Below are 17433 nucleotides of genomic sequence, written 5' to 3'. Positions count from 1 at the left end.
TAACACCAATTGCTGCTCCGCCAATTGTTGCTCCGCCAAAATATCAAAGCTGGTAAATCTACTGCTTAAAGGGGTACTCCGGGGGAAACATTTTTTTTTTTAGGTCTTTAAAAGTCAACTGGTGCCAGAAAGTTAAACAGATTTGTAAATTACTTCTATTATGAAATCTTTGCCCTTCCTGTACTTATTAGCAGCTGTATGCTACAGAGGAAATTCTGTTCTTTTTGAATTTCTTTTTTGTCTTGTCCACAGTGCTCTCTACTGACACCCCTGTCCGTATCAGGAACTGTCCAGAGCAGGATAGGTTTGCTATGGGGATTTTCTCCTGCTCTGGACAGTTCCTGACACGGACAGAGGTGTCAACAGAGAGCACTGTGGACAAAACAAAAAAAAAAATTCAAAAAGAAAAGAATTTCCTCTGCAGTAGAACAGCTGCTAATAAGTACTGGAAGGGAAAAGATTTTTTAATAGAAGTAATTTACAAATCTGTTTAACTTTCTGGCACCAGTTCATTTAAATGTTTTCCACTGGAGTACCCCTTTAACTGTTGCAAAACTACAGCTCCCAGCATGCCCGCACAGGCTTTGGCTGTGCGGGCATGCTGGGAGTTGTAGTTTTGCAAGAGCTGGTGGCATGTATCAGGAACTGTCCAGAGCAGCATAGGTTTGTTATGGGGATTTTTTCCTGCTCTGGACAGTTCCTGATACGGACAGAGGTGTCAGCAGAGAGCACTGTGGACGAGACAAAAAAGAAATTCAAAAAGAACAGAATTTCCTCTGTAGCATAGAATGCTAATAAGTACTGGAAGGGTAAAGATTTTTTAATAGAAGTAATTTACAAATCTGTTTAACTTTCTGGCACCAGTTGATTTAAAATAGAAAAGTTTTCCACCGGAGTACCCCTTTAAAACTGGGGTGGGAAAGGTGAATTTAGACAAGTGAATGTCCGTATGTTGCATTAATTATGCAGCTTTTCGCTGTTGCACGTGTTATTAGCATGTGCGCTGTGTGCGCCAGCGGTCGCGTATATTGTATATCATCTCAGACTTATAAAAAGTCTTACAAAATTGCGCAAATCCCATGCCCCCCCTCCCCCCCCCCCTGATCACCCGTACCTAACTGCGTAATGTACTACCCTGCCAATAGAGAGAATCTGCGACTTCTGGTTTAAATCGGAACTTGATCCATCATTGACTATTGCAGATATCTGCGACTGTATTCAAACACACAGGATCCGCAGCGAATTCGAAATGGAAATTGTGGACCCGCAACTGCGCATTTTACAGGACAATTCTTATGTACTTTGGACTGCGGATCCGGAGTGTGATTACACCCTGACATTAGGTTTAAAGGGGTACTCCACTGCACCAGTGTCCTGAAAATGTTTGTTCCAAACACTGGGGGGGGGGCTATGGGGGTCGTGACATCATGCACACACCCCCTAGTGACATCATGCCACGCCCGTCAATGCAAGTCTATGGGAGGGGGCGTGGCGGCTGCCACGCCCCCTCCCATAGACTTGCATTGAGGGGATGTGGCATGGCGTCACTAGGGGGCGTGGCCGTGACATCACGACCCCTGTAGCCCACACCCAGCGTTCGGAACTAAATGTTTTGGATGCTGGGGCAGTGGAGTACCCCTTTAATTTGCGATTTTTCCATTTATTGAATGCTTCGTGTGTCTGAGGCTTTAAAGGGGTGATAAGTACGGGGTAACACCAATTGCTGCTCCGCCAAAATATCAAAGCTGGTAAATCTACTGCTTAAAGGGGTACTCCGGGGGAAACATTTTTTTTTTTAGGTCTTTAAAAGTCAACTGGTGCCAGAAAGTTAAACAGATTTGTAAATTACTTCTATTATGAAATCTTTGCCCTTCCTGTACTTTTTAGCAGCTGTATGCAACAGAGGAAATTCTGTTCTTTTTGAATTTCTTTTTTGTCTTGTCCACAGTGCTCTCTACTGACACCCCTGTCCGTATCAGGAACTGTCCAGAGCCGCATAGGTTTGCTATGGGGATTTTCTCCTGCTCGGGTAAGTTCCTGATACGGGCATCAGGTGTCAGCAGAGAGCACTGTGGACAAGACAAAAAAAAAAATTCAAAAAGAAAAGAATTTCCTCTGCAGTATAACAGTTGCTAATAAGTACTGGAAGGGAAAAGATTTTTTAATAGAAGTAATTTACAAATCTGTTTAACTTTCTGGCACCAGTTTTCCACCGGAGCACCCCTTTAAGGGAATATTTTCTTGCAGATTTCGATTTCCTGGTGTTGTGCGGACGTCCGTGACACGGCAGGGTTCACCTCCATTCATGTTCCATTACCTGTAGGGCCTGTGCGGACAGGATCAGCGCTCACATCCGGGAGCATGGAAAGTGATTCATTCCCGCCCTGTCACAGGAGACGGACCTGACAGCTCCCGACAGGAGATCATTCCCGGCCAGAACAAGACATGTTTCTCATTTTTAGAATTCCATCCAGTGCGATCACTCTTATGGCTTCTCCATAGGGTTCAACATGATACGCGGATAAAGAGGGGGGGCACAGGACAACCAATACAAGATAATGGGGGGGATTCATGAAAACCTGGGCAGATGAAGAGCGGGGCAGTTGCCCATAGCAACCAAGGAGATTGTTTTTATTCATGTTTCAGAGGCATTTTTAGATTGGTTGCTAGGGGCAACTGGTCCACTTTCCCTCACAGGTTTTGATAAATCTCCCCCAATTACATTTTGGGAACAGAACAATAATACACTGCTAAAGACCAATCAAATGCTTAAAACCTGGGGTACAGGATAATGAAACGCTTGGGGTACAGGATAATGACACTTGGGGTACAGGATAATGAAACTTGGGGTACAGGATAATGAAACTTGGGGTACAGGATAATTACACTGACACTTGGGGTACAGGATAATGACACTTGGGGTACAGGATAATGACACTTGGGGTACAGGATAATGACACTTGGGGTACAGGATGATAACACTTGGGGTACAGGATAATGAAACTTGGGGTACAGGATAATGACACTTGGGGTACAGGATAATGACACTTGGGGTACAGGATAATGAAACTTGGGGTACAGGATAATTACACTGACACTTGGGGTACAGGATAATGACACTGACACTTGGGGTACAGGATAATGACACTTGGGGTACAGGATAATGACACTGACACTTGGGGTACAGGATAATGACACTTGGGGTACAGGATAATGACACTTGGGGTACAGGATAATTACACTAACACTTGGGGTACAGGATAATGACACTTGGAGTACAGGATAATGACACTTGGGGTACAGGATAATTACACTGACACTTTGGGGTACAGGATAATAACACTTGGGGCACAGGATGATAACACTTGTGGTACAGGATGATAACACTTGGGGTACAGGATACTGACACTTGGGGTACAGGATAATAACACTTGGGGTACAGGATGATAATACTTGGGGTACAGGGTAATAACACTTGGGGTACAGGGTAATAACACTTGGGATGCAGGATAATGACACTTGGGGTACAGGATGATAACACTTGGGGTACAGGATAATGGGACTTGGGGTACAGGATAATGACACTGACACTTGGGGTACAGGATAATGACACTTGGGGTACAGGATAATGACACTGATACTTGGGGTACAGGATAATGACACTTGGGGTACAGGATGATAACACTTGGGGTACAGGATAATGGCACTTGGGGTACAGGATAATAACACTGACACTTGGGGTACAGGATAATGACACTTGGGGTACAGGATAATGACACTGACACTTGGGGTACAGGATAATGACACTTGGGGTACAGGATAATGACACTGACACTTGGGGTACAGGATAATGACACTTGGGGTACAGGATGATAACACTTGGGGTACAGGATAATGAAACACTTGGGGTACAGGATAATGACACTTGGGGTACAGGATAATGAAACACTTGGGGTACAGGGTAATGACACTTGGGGTACAGGATAATGACACTTGGGGTACAGGGTAATAACACTTGGGGTACAGGTTAATGACACTTGGGGTACAGGATAATAACACTTGGGGTACAGGATAATGACACTTGGCGTACAGGATAATGAAACATTTGGGGTACAGAATAATGAAACACTTGGGGTACAGCATAATGACACTGACGCTTGGGATACAGGTTAATGACACATGAGGTACAGGATGATAACACTTGGGGTACAGGATGATAACACTTGGGGTACTGGATGATAACATTTGGGGTACAGGATGATGACACTTGGGGTACAGGATAATGACACTGACGCTTGGGATACAGGATAATGACACTTGGAGTACTGGATGATGACACTTGGGGTACAGGATGATGACACTTGGGGTACAGGATGATAACACTTGGGGTACTGGATGATAACATTTGGGGTACAGGATGATAACACTTGGGGTACAGGATAATAACACTTGGGGTACAGGATGGTAACACTTGGGGTACAGGATAATAACACTTGAGGTACAGGATGATGACACTTGGGGTACAGGATGATGACACTTGGGGTACAGAATAATGACACTTGGGGTACAGGATAATGACACTGACACTTGGGGTACAGGATAATGGCACTTGGGGTACAGGATAATGACACTGGCACTTGGGGTACAGGATAATGGCATGCTGATACTTGGGGTACAGGATAATGATACTTGGGGTACAGGATAATGAAACTTGGGGTACAGGATAATGACACTTGGGGTACAGGATAATGACACTTGGGGTACAGAATAATGACACTGACACTTGGGGTACAGGATAATGACACGCTGATACTTGTGGCACAGGATAAGGACACTTGGGGTACAGGATAATGATACTTGGGGTACAGGATAAGGACACTTGGGGTACAGGATATTGACACTTGGGGTACAGGATAATGACACTGACACTTGGGGTGCAGAGTAATGACACTTGGGGTACAGGATGATGGCATTTGGGGAACAGGATAAGGTCACGCTTACACTTGGGGTACAGGATAATGACATGCTGACACTTGGGGTGCAGAGTAATGACACTTGGGGTACAGGATAAGGACACATTGATGCTTGGGGTACGGGACACTGACACTTGTACTACAGGACACTGACACTTGGGGTACAGGATAATGACACTTGGGGTACAGGATAAGGACACTTGGGGTACAGGATGATAACACTTGGGGTACAGGACACTGACACTTGGGGTACAGGACACTGACACTTGGGGTACAGGATGATGACACTTGGGGTACAGGATGATAACACTTGGGGTACAGGATGATAACACTTGGGGTATAGGATGGTAACACTTGGGGTACAGGATAATAACACTTGAGGTACAGGATGATGACACTTGGGGTACAGGATGATGACACTTGGGGTACAGGATGATAACTTGGGGTACAGGATAATAACACTTGGGGTACAGGATGATAACACTTGGGGGTGCAGGATAATGACACTGAGACTTGGGGTACAGGATAATGACACTTGGGGTACAGAATAATGACACTTGGGGTACAGGATAATGACACTGACACTTGGGGTACAGGATAATGGCACTTGGGGTACAGGATAATGACACTGACACTTGGGGTACAGGATAATGGCATGCTGATACTTGGGGTACAGGATAATGATACTTGGGGTACAGGATAATGAAACTTGGGGTACAGGATAATGACACTTGGGGTACAGGATAATGACACTTGGGGTACAGAATAATGACACTGACACTTGGGGTACAGGATAATGACACTGACACTTGGGGTACAGGATAATGACACGCTGATACTTGTGGCACAGGACAAGGACACTTGGGGTACAGGATAATGATACTTGGGGTACAGGATAAGGACACTTGGGGTACAGGATATTGACACTTGGGGTACAGGATGATGACACTTGGGGTACAGGATGATAACACTTGGGGTACAGGATGAGAACACTTGGGGTATAGGATAATGACACTTGGGGTACAGGATGATAACACTTGGGGTACAGGATGAGAACACTTGGGGTATAGGATAATGACACTTGGGGTACAGGATGATAACACTTGGGGTACAGGACACTGACACTTGGGGTACAGGACACTGACATGAGATTCCGTATAATGCTCTGCAGCTTTGTGCTCTCTAGAAAACCTCTCACAAACATGAACCTGAACCCCCAGCGCTGTATTCATGTCCTCAGGCACCATGCAGCACCCGACACCCTGCAGCACCCGACACCCTGCAGCACCCGACACCCTGCAGCACCCGACACCCTGCAGACACCTCATTGTATTCATTATGACCGCCTCATCTGTCTGCGCTGCCCCAAACCAGTCATGCCCAAGGTGCCCACCATGGCACACCTTATCTGTCATACATTCCCATGGCACATACCATCGTGTACATTACCTGAGGGGAGACACGTCTATAGAGGACATATAGAGGACAGCACAGGGTCCACATTACCATGGGCAGGATACTGGCACCTATTAAGTCTGTATTGTACCATTACTAGTATACAGGACCCTGAGACGTCCAGTACGGGCTCCGTAAACAGCAGCACCTGCAGGAAGGGGAATTCTCTCTGATCTTATCAGGAAAATCTTCTAGTGGAAACTGATTTACATATTGTGATCAAACACATATACATACTAAGGGTCACACAGGCTGCAGATACTATATATAATATATATCTTATAAGGGTAGGGTGACACAGGCTGCAGATACTATATATAATATATATCTTATAAGGGTAGGGTGACACAGGCTGCAGATACTATATATAATATATATCTTATAAGGGTAGGGTGACACAGGCTGCAGATACTATATAATATATATCTTATAAGGGTAGGGTGACACAGGCTGCAGATACTATATATAATATATATCTTATAAGGGTAGGGTGACACAGGCTGCAGATACTATATATAATATATATCTTATAAGGGTAGGGTGACACAGGCTGCAGATACTATATATAATATATATCTTATAAGGGTAGGGTGACACAGGCTGCAGATACTATATATAATATATATCTTATAAGGGTAGGGTGACACAGGCTGCAGATACTATATAATATATATCTTATAAGGGTAGGGTGACACAGGCTGCAGATACTATATATAATATATATCTTATAAGGGTAGGGTGACACAGGCTGCAGATACTATATATAATATATATCTTATAAGGGTAGGGTGACACAGGCTGCAGATACTATATATAATATATATCTTATAAGGGTAGGGTGACACAGGCTGCAGATACTATATAATTAGTGTTGAGCGGCATAGGCCATATTCGAATTCGCGAATATTCGCGAATATATGGACGAATATTCGTCATATATTCGCGTATATTCGCATATTTGTTATATTCTCGCTTTATTTTCGCATATGCGAAAATGCGCGTATGCGAAAATTAACATATGTGAAAATTAGCGTATTCAAAATTAACATACGCGAATATTCGCATATGCGAACATTAGCATATGCTAATTTTCACATATGCTAATTTTCGCATATGCGGATTTTCGCACGCCAGTCTCACACAGTAGTATTACAGCCTTCTTTACACCACACAAGCTGGAAGCAGAGAGGGGTGATCACTGTGATGTGTACTGTGAAGAAAAAAAAAAAAAATACGAATATTCGTAATTACGAATATATAGCGCTATATTCGTGAAATTCGCGAATTCGCGAATATGCGATATTCGCGAATAATATTCGAATTGTGAATATTCGCGAGCAACACTATATATAATATATATCTTATAAGCGTAGGGTGACACAGGCTGCAGATACTATATATATCTTATAAGGGTAGGGTGACACAGGCTGCAGATACTATATATAATATATATCTTATAAGGGTAGGGTCACACAGGCTGCAGATACTATATATATCTTATAAGGGTAGGGTGACACGAAGCGTATTTTGCTGCGTATTTGATGCTGCACATTTGATGAAATACCCTACCCTACCCTACCCTTATGAGACATGTATTATATAGTATCTGCAGCATGATAGGACACATTGTAATTTATAGAGCATGATAATATTTTATATGACATTGCACATGATATCACATGATCAAATATGATACCAAATAGTATTACAGATATAATGAAGGGTATAATATCTGCAGTATGATATTGTAGTGGTGGGGTGTGTGACGAGGGCAGATGTTGTTACCCTAGGGGCAGGTGGTATTAACCCTTTGTATTTGTGACGCCAGACCATGGTTTATCCTATAACCACCCGAAAGTATACCGCTGGATCCTGGGCTAGGCACGGGGGGGGGGGGGGGGGGGGGGCTGGCAATAAAGACTCCGACGCCAAGTTACAGACAACGGTAGCTTTACTGAGGGTAGACAGTTGGTAAAGTCTATAGAGTTCAGCCAGGGCCCAAGGAGGTGACCAGTGATGCAGAGACCTTAAGGGCTTGCTGGGACTTGTAGTAGGACTGGACAATTGAATGCAGACCACGCTGACTTGACAGATGACAGGGACTGACTTGACTCATAAAGCTGTGACTTTATCTTACTTGACTTGATGGCGGCTGCAGGACTGGACTTTGAGGTCTCCAACACTCTGGACACACACACTAGACAAGACTGCACTGGACCTCAGCAGAAGAGAGAGAGAAGCTCCACCCAGGGCTTATATGGGGGAGACTAGCAGGGAGCCCATAGGTCACCCCCGGGATCACCTGGTCACTGGTACCTCCTGGGTAACAATCACATGACATATCACATGGTATAACTCTTAAATCCTGCCCATGGTAATGTGGACCCTGTGCTGTCCTCTATATGATCAAATATAATAATACAAATAATAATATGACATGAGATGATATAGTATGGTAAGATATGATATGATATAACCTTATATGATATAGTATAATGAGGTGTAACATGGTATAATATGATTTAGTATGGTAAGATATGATATAACCTTATATGATATAGTATAATGAGGTGTAACATGGTATAGTATGATATAGTATGGTAAGATATGATATAACCTTATATGATATAGTATAATGAGATGTAACATGGTATAGTATGATATAGTATGGTAAGATATGATATAACCTTATATGATATATGATATGGTATAATGAGATGTAACATGGTATAGTATGATATAGTATGGTAAGATATTATATAACCTTATATGATATAGTATAATGAGATGTAACATGGTATAGTATGATATAGTATGGTAAGATATGATATAACCTTATATGATATATGATATGGTATAATGAGCTGTAACATGGTATAGTATGATATAGTATGGTAAGATATTATATAACCTTATATGATATATGATATGGTATAATGAGATGTAACATGGTATAGTATGATATAGCATGGTAAGATTTGATATGATCTACAATAAAGTATAGTATGATATATGATATAGTATGGTACGGTGTGATATGGAATTATATGATATAGTATGGTAAGATATGATATCACCTTATATGATATATGATATGGTATAATGAGGTGTAACATGGTATAATATGATATGGCATTGTAAGATATGATATGGTATAATCTGAAATTATATATAATGCTGTATAATGAGGTGTAATATGGAATAATATGATATAGTATGGTAAAATATGATATGATATATGATATGGTATAATGAGGTGTTACATGGTATATAATATGATATAGCATGGTAAGATATGATATGGTATAATCTGAAATGATATATAATGCTGTATAATGAGGTGTAATATGGAATAATATGATATAGTATGGTAAAAATATGATATGATATAACCTTATATGAAATGGTATAATGAGCTGTTCCATGGTATAATATGATATAGTATGGTAAGAGATGATATAATCTGATATGATATAGTATGGTAAGATATAATATAATCTGATATGACATTATATGATATAGTATGGTAATATATGATATGATATAATCTTATTTGATATATGATATGGTATAATGAGGTGTAACAATGTATAATATGATATAGTATGGTAAGATATGATATGATATAATCTTATATGATATGGTATAATGAGGTGTTACATGGTATAATATGATATAGTATGGTAAGAGATTATATGATATAATCTGATATGATATAGTATGGTAAAATATGATATGATATAATCTGATATGACATTATATGATATAGTATGGCAAGAGATGATATTATATAATCTTATTTAAAATATGATATGGTATAATGAGGTGTTACATGGTATAATTTGATATAGTATGGTAAGAGATGATATGATATAATCTGATATGATATATGATATGGTATAATGAGGTGTAACATGGTATAATATGATATAGTATGGTAAGATTTGAAATGATATGGTATAATGAGGTGTAACAATGTATAATATGATATAGTATGGTAAGAGATGATATGATATAATCTGATATGATATTATATGATATAGCATGGTAATATATGATATGATATAATCTTATATGATAGATGATATGGTATAATGAGGTGTAACAATGTATAATATGATATAGTATGATAAGAGATGATATAATCTGATATGATATATGATATAGTATGATAAGAGATGATATAATCTGATATGATATATGATATAGTATGGTAAGAGATGATATAATCTGATATGATAGATGATATAGTATAATGAGGTGTAACAATGTATAATAGGATATAGTATGATAAGAGATGATATAATCTGATATGATATAGTATAATGAGGTGTAACAATGTATAATAGGATATAGTATGATAAGATATGATATAATCTGATATGACATTATATGATATAGTATGGTAATATATGATATGATATAATCTTATATGATATATGATATAGTATAATGAGGTGTTACATGGTATAATATGATATAGTATGGTAAGATATGATATGATATAATCTGATATGACATTTTATGATATAGTATGGTAATATATGATATGATATAACCTTATATGATATGGTATAATGAGGTGTAACAATGTATAATAGGATATAGTATAAGAGATGATGTAATCTGATATGATATAGTATGATAAGAGATGATATAATCTGATATGATATATGATATAGTATAATGAGGTGTTACATGGTATAATATGATATAGTATGGTAATATATGATATGATATAACCTTATATGATATAGTATAATGAGGTGTTACATGGTATAATATGATATAGTATGGTAAGAGATGATATGATATAATCTGATATGACATTATATGATATAGTATGGTAAGAGATGATATTATATAATCTGATATGACATTACATGATATAGTATGGTAATATATGATATGATATAATCTTATATGATATATGATATGGTATAATGAGGTGTAACAATGTATAATATGATATAGTATGATAAGAGATGATATAATCTGATATGATATATGATATAATATGGTAATATATGATACAGAGTATATCATATGAGGGGTTTATTACACAGAAGGTAACTTGGAGTCACAAACCTCTTCAGCAGGAAAACTTTTCTCTATCTTGGGCGAATACAATTCCAATTCCGTCGGGGGCTCCTCGGTGGACTGTTCACCCTTCTACCTGTGGCCCCTGCCCGTCCTTTTCCTCCTCTCCCAAAAAAGTATGTGTGAACTCTCCAGCCCCGTGTGTGGATGCGAACGGCTGCGATCCGCCCTGACTCCCTGTGTTCTGGGTAGCTGCACAATGACTGACAGATGGAGAGAGAGAGAGAGAACGGGAGAAAGGAGGGAGAGATGCGTCCAAGTTATGATGTCATGGCTAAACTCCTGATCACATCTGTAATGACATCAATGCCTCTTCCAGGCTCCTCTCTCCTCATTGCCTCTCCCCCATTCCATTCCAACTCTCCCCCCCTCCACTACAAGAACCATCATCATCATCATCATCATCATCAAGCTTATTCGGGATCTTTAATACTTAGCATGCTGTAATACTGCCATACAATGCCAAATAATACCTCCATACCATGCCCTCTAAGTGCTGGCTTTTATTGGTTAAAAACTACCGCCAAACAATTCCTAAATAGTGAAGAGGTTAATGGTTTGATTCCTGGTAGTTTAATGGGTAAATTGTCACTATATAGTGGTCTCCAAACTATAGCCCTCAAGATGTTTCAAAACTACAACTCCCAGCATGCCCGGACAGCCGTTGGCTGTCCGGGCATGCTGGGAGTTGTAGTTTTGAAAAAGCTCGAGGGCAGTTTGGTGGAAAAGAACAGTTTGGTGGTCCCTCATAGGTTGTCTTGAAGAGGAGGATTGTCTAGAGAGGAATCAGGGCCGGCTCTGTCTTTAGGCAAAATAGGCAGCCGCCTAGAGCGCCCTGTTGATGGGGGGCGCCGAGCTGCCTCAGTGTGTCAGTAGTAAGGAGATTACATGAGGAGGAGGTGGTTCGTTACAGTGTGTCACGCCAGTAGTAAGGAGATTACATGAGGAGGAGGTTTGTTACAGTGTGTCACCCCAGTAGTAAGGAGATTACATGAGGAGGAGGTTTGTTACAGTGTGTCACCCCAGTAGTAAGGAGATTAAATGAGGAGGAGGTTTGTTACAGTGTGTCACCCCAGTAGTAAGGAGATTACATGAGGAAGAGGTTTGTTACAGTGTGTCACCCCAGTAGTAAGGAGATTACATGAGGAAGAGGTTTGTTACAGTGTGTCACCCCAGTAGTAAGGAGATTACATGAGGAGGAGGTTTGTTACAGTGTGTCACCCCAGTAGTAAGGAGATTACATGAGGAGGAGGTTTGTAGCAGTGTGTCACCCTAGTAGTAAGGAGATTACATGAGGAGGAGGTTTGTAGCAGTGTGTCACCCTAGTAGTAAGGTGATTACATGAGGAGGGGGTTTGTTACAGTGTGTCACCCCAGTAGTAAGGAGATTACATGAGGAGGGGGTTTGTTACAGTGTGTCACCCCAGTAGTAAGGAGATTACATGAGGAGGAGGTTTGTTACAGTGTGTCACCCCAGTAGTAAGGAGATTACATGAGGAGGAGGTTTGTTACAGTGTGTCACCCCAGTAGTAAGGAGATTACATGAGGAGGAGGTTTGTAGCAGTGTGTCACCCCAGTAGTAAGGTGATTACATGAGGAGGGGGTTTGTTACAGTGTGTCACCCCAGTAGTAAGGAGATTACATGAGGAGGGGGTTTGTTACAGTGTGTCACCCCAGTAGTAAGGAGATTACATGAGGAGGAGGTTTGTTACAGTGTGTCACCCCAGTAGTAAGGAGATTACATGAGGAGAAGGTTTGTTACAGTGTGTCACCCCAGTAGTAAGGAGATTACATGAGGAGGAGGTTTGTTACAGTGTGTCACCCCAGAAGCAAGGAGATTACATGAGAAGGAGGTTTGTTACAGTGTGTCACCCCAGAAGCAAGGAGATTACATGAGGAGGTTTGTTACAGTGTGTCACCCCAGTAGTAAGGTGGGGCGTGTTAAAAGGCGGGCCAATGGGTGGAGTCAAGGAGCGGTAAAATCAGCCTTTGCCTAGGATGGCAAAAATCCTTGCACCAGGTCTGGGAGCAATTGGTGCTTGTCTATAGCAGAAAAGATGTCTTCACCAGTCAGGGTTCTTCCTTAAATAGTAGTTTTTTTGTAATTTTTAAAGGTTATCTCTGCACAAAAACCTAAACATGGAGGGACACTTCCTTCTATGTTACAGCCAAGTAGATGGATGGATAAGGAAGTTCTACAGTGTGAGGACCTCCCTAAGTACTTCGTATGTTACTTTGGAGGACCCTTTTAGTGTGATAGGAAATGGTAAAGCTGCAAGTCATACATCCCTTATCTGTCATACATTTCCATGGCACATATCATCGTACACATTACATGAGGGGAAGATGTTTGGAGACACGTCTAGTGTGATATAATATCATTATTATTTGTATTATTATATTGGATCATATATAGAGGACAGCACAGAATCCACATTACCATCGGGAGGATACCTATTAAAGGGGTACTCCGGTGGAAAACAAATGCTTTCAAATCAACTGGTGCCAGAAAGTTAAACAGATTTGTAATTTACTTCTATTTAAAAATCTTAATCCTTCCAGTACTTATCAGCGGCTAAATGCTCCAAAGGAAGTTGTGTAGTTGGTTCCAGTCCAGTCTGTATTTTCTAACTACTCCTAACACTTATCCCACCCTTAAAAAATTTCAGAGCTTTAAAAAGCTGTGTATCTTATTGTCCTTCTTGCTCACATAGTGCAATCTCCCAGCAGTAGAAAGTGGGTGTTTCCCAGCAGGCATGACATCACTGAAGCCTGCCGGGGGACCACTTCCGCCCTCGCATGGTTGCAGTGGTGTGATGAATAGAAGACCTCAGGCTCTGTGCAGCTTTTAGTCTGTGTTGCTATCAGTGAGACTCTTTGTAGCTGTCAATCACGCTCCATGCAGAGAAGACGTGATATAGTATAGCAAATATATAATATGGTATAATATGATATAGTATAGTAAGATATAATATGGTATAATATGATATAGTATAGTAAGATATAATATGGCATAATATGATATAGTATAGTAAGATATAATATGGTATAATATGATATAGTATAGTAAGATATAATATGGTATAATATGATATAGTATAGTAAGATATAATATGGCATAATATGATATAGTATAGTAAGATATAATATGGTATAATATGATATAATATAGTAAGATATAATATGGTATAATATGATATAGTATAGTAAGATATAATATGGTATAATATGATATAGTATAGTAAGATATAATATGGTATAATATGATATAGTATAGTAAGATATAATATGGCATAATATGATATAGTATAGTAAGATATAATATGGTATAATATGATATAGTATAGTAAGATATAATATGGTATAATATGATATAGTATAGTAAGATATTATATGGTATAATATGATATAGTATAGTAAGATATAATATGGTATAATATGATATAATATAGTAAGATATAATATGGTATAATATGATATAGTATAGTAAGATATAATATGGTATAATATGATATAGTATAGTAAGATATTATATGGTATAATATGATATAGTATAGTAAGATATAATATGGTGTAATATGATATAGTATAGTAAAATATGATATGATACATGAGATAGTATAACTTGGTATGATAAGACGTGATGTGGTAGCCCTTGGGGGGTGTATGGTAGTTGGGGTGTTGTTTAGGTAGATGAGGGGTTAAGGTTAACCCTATAGTTCATGACGCCAGGCTGAGGGATAGTATGCTGAGGTAATTCTCCGGCCTATCGCCGCCCTTCCCAGTAACGATAGGTGCATACACAAAATGACTGAAGGTCCACAAGGTAGTTTAACTTGAATTTGGATAACTTTACTTAAATGCTTGCGGTACATCCAATGCACAATAACAGTCTCATGCAAACAGTCTCTATATAGTTCAGTGACTGACAGTTGTTGCGGACCTTGAATAGTAATACAAGTCTCTGAATTTAGGGTAATTTGCGAAGATCCGTCCGGATTTAGGGGATAGATAAGGTCCGGTGATCTTGCAGAGTGTTTAGCCCCTTAAGGACCAGGCCATTTTATACCTTAAGGACCGGAGCGTTTTTTGCAATTCTGACCACTGTCACTTTAAACATTAATAACTCTGGAATGCTTTTAGTTATCATTCTGATTCCGAGATTGTTTTTTCGTGACATATTCTACTTTAACTTAATGGTAAAATTTTATGGTAACTTGCATCCTTTCTTGGTGAAAAATCCCAAAATTTGATGAAAAAAATGAAAATTTTGCATTTTTCTAACTTTGAAGCTCTCTGCTTGTAAGGAAAATGGATATTCAAAATATATTTTTTTGGGGTTCACATATACAATATGTCTACTTTATGTTTGCATCATAAAATTTATGAGTTTTTACTTTTGGAAGACACCATAGGGCTTCAAAGTTCAGTAGCAATTTTGAAATTTTTCACAAAATTTTCAAACTCACTATTTTTCAGGGACCAGTTCAGTTTTGAAGTGGATTTGAAGGGTCTTCATATTAGAAATACCCCATAAAAGACCCCATTATAAAAACTACACCCCCTAAAGTATTCAAAAAAACATTCAGTAAGTGTATTAACCCTTTAGGTGTTTCACAGGAATAGCAGCAAAGTGAAGGAGAAAATTCAAAATCTTCATTTTTTACACTCGCATGTTCTTGTAGACTCAATTTTTGAATTTTTGCAAGGGATAAAAAGGAAAAAATTTTTACTTGTATTTGAAACCCAATTTCTCTCGAGTAAGCACATACCTCATATGTCTATGTTAATTGTTCGGCGGGCACAGTAGAGGGCTCAGAAGGGAAGGAGCGACAAATGGTTTTTGGGGGGCATGCCGCATTTAGGAAGCCCCTTTGGTGCCAGGACAGCAAAAAAAAAAACACATGGCATACCATTTTGGAAACTAGACCCCTCAGGGAACGTAACAAGGGGTAAAGTGAACCTTAATACCCTACAGGTATTTCACGACTTTTGCATATGTAAAAAAAATATATATTTTTTTTACCTAAAATGCTTGGTTTCCCAAAAATTTTACATTTTTAAAAAGGGTAATAGCAGAAAATACCCCCCAAAATTTGAAGCCCAATTTCTCCCGATACAGAAAACACCTCGCATGGGGGTGAGAAGTGCTCTGCTGGTGCACTACAGGTCTCAGAAGAGAAGGAGTCACATTTGGCTTTTTGAAAGCAAATTTTGCTCTGGGGGCATGCCGCATTTAGGAAGCCCCTATGGTGCCAGAACAGAAAAAAAAAACCACATGGCATACCATTTTGGAAACTAGACCCCTCGGGGAACGTAACAAGGGGTAATGTGAACCTTAATACGCTACAGGTGTTTCACGACTTTTGCATATGTAAAAAAATATATTTTTTTTTTACCTAAAATGCTTGGTTTCCCAAAATTTTTACAATTTTAAAAAGGGTAATAGCAGAAAATACCCCCCAAAATTTGAAGCCCAATTTCTCCCGATTCAGAAAACACCCCATATGGGTGTGAAAAGTGCTCTGCTGGCGCACTACAGGTCTCAGAAGAGAAGGAGTCACATTTGGCTTTTTGAAAGTGAATTTTGCTCTGGGGGCATGCCGCATTTAGGAAGCCCCTATGGTGCCAGGACAGCAAAAAAAAAACACATGGCATACCATTTTGGAAACTAGACCCCTCGGGGAACGTAACAAGGGGTAATGTGAACCTTAATACCCTACAGGTGTTTCACGACTTTTGCATATGTAAAAAAAAATATATTTTTTTTACCTAAAATGCTTGGTTTCCCAAAATTTTTACAATTTTAAAAAGGGTAATAGCAGAAAATACCCCCCAAAATTTGAAGCCCAATTTCTCCCGATTCAGAAAACACCCCATATGGGTGTGAAAAGTGCTCTGCTGGC

General features: G+C 39.5%; 1 protein-coding gene across 3 annotated transcripts in view; it reads right to left on the bottom strand.

The window, feature by feature from the left end:
- TNXB (tenascin XB) overlaps positions 1-11714 on the bottom strand; it is a 108995-nt gene extending 97281 nt beyond the window's left edge. For all 3 annotated transcript variants that reach the window (XM_056538665.1, XM_056538669.1, XM_056538667.1), the window contains exon 1: positions 11517-11714. The gene's annotated coding sequence lies outside the window, so the exon portion shown is untranslated. The remainder of the gene's footprint in view (positions 1-11516) is intronic.
- Between the last annotated feature and the right edge of the window lie 5719 nt (positions 11715-17433).

The sequence above is a fragment of the Hyla sarda genome, chromosome 9 (assembly GCF_029499605.1).
Source record: "Hyla sarda isolate aHylSar1 chromosome 9, aHylSar1.hap1, whole genome shotgun sequence".
Classification (NCBI taxonomy): domain Eukaryota; kingdom Metazoa; phylum Chordata; class Amphibia; order Anura; family Hylidae; genus Hyla; species Hyla sarda.
This window is presented reverse-complemented; position numbering and strand designations above follow the sequence as displayed.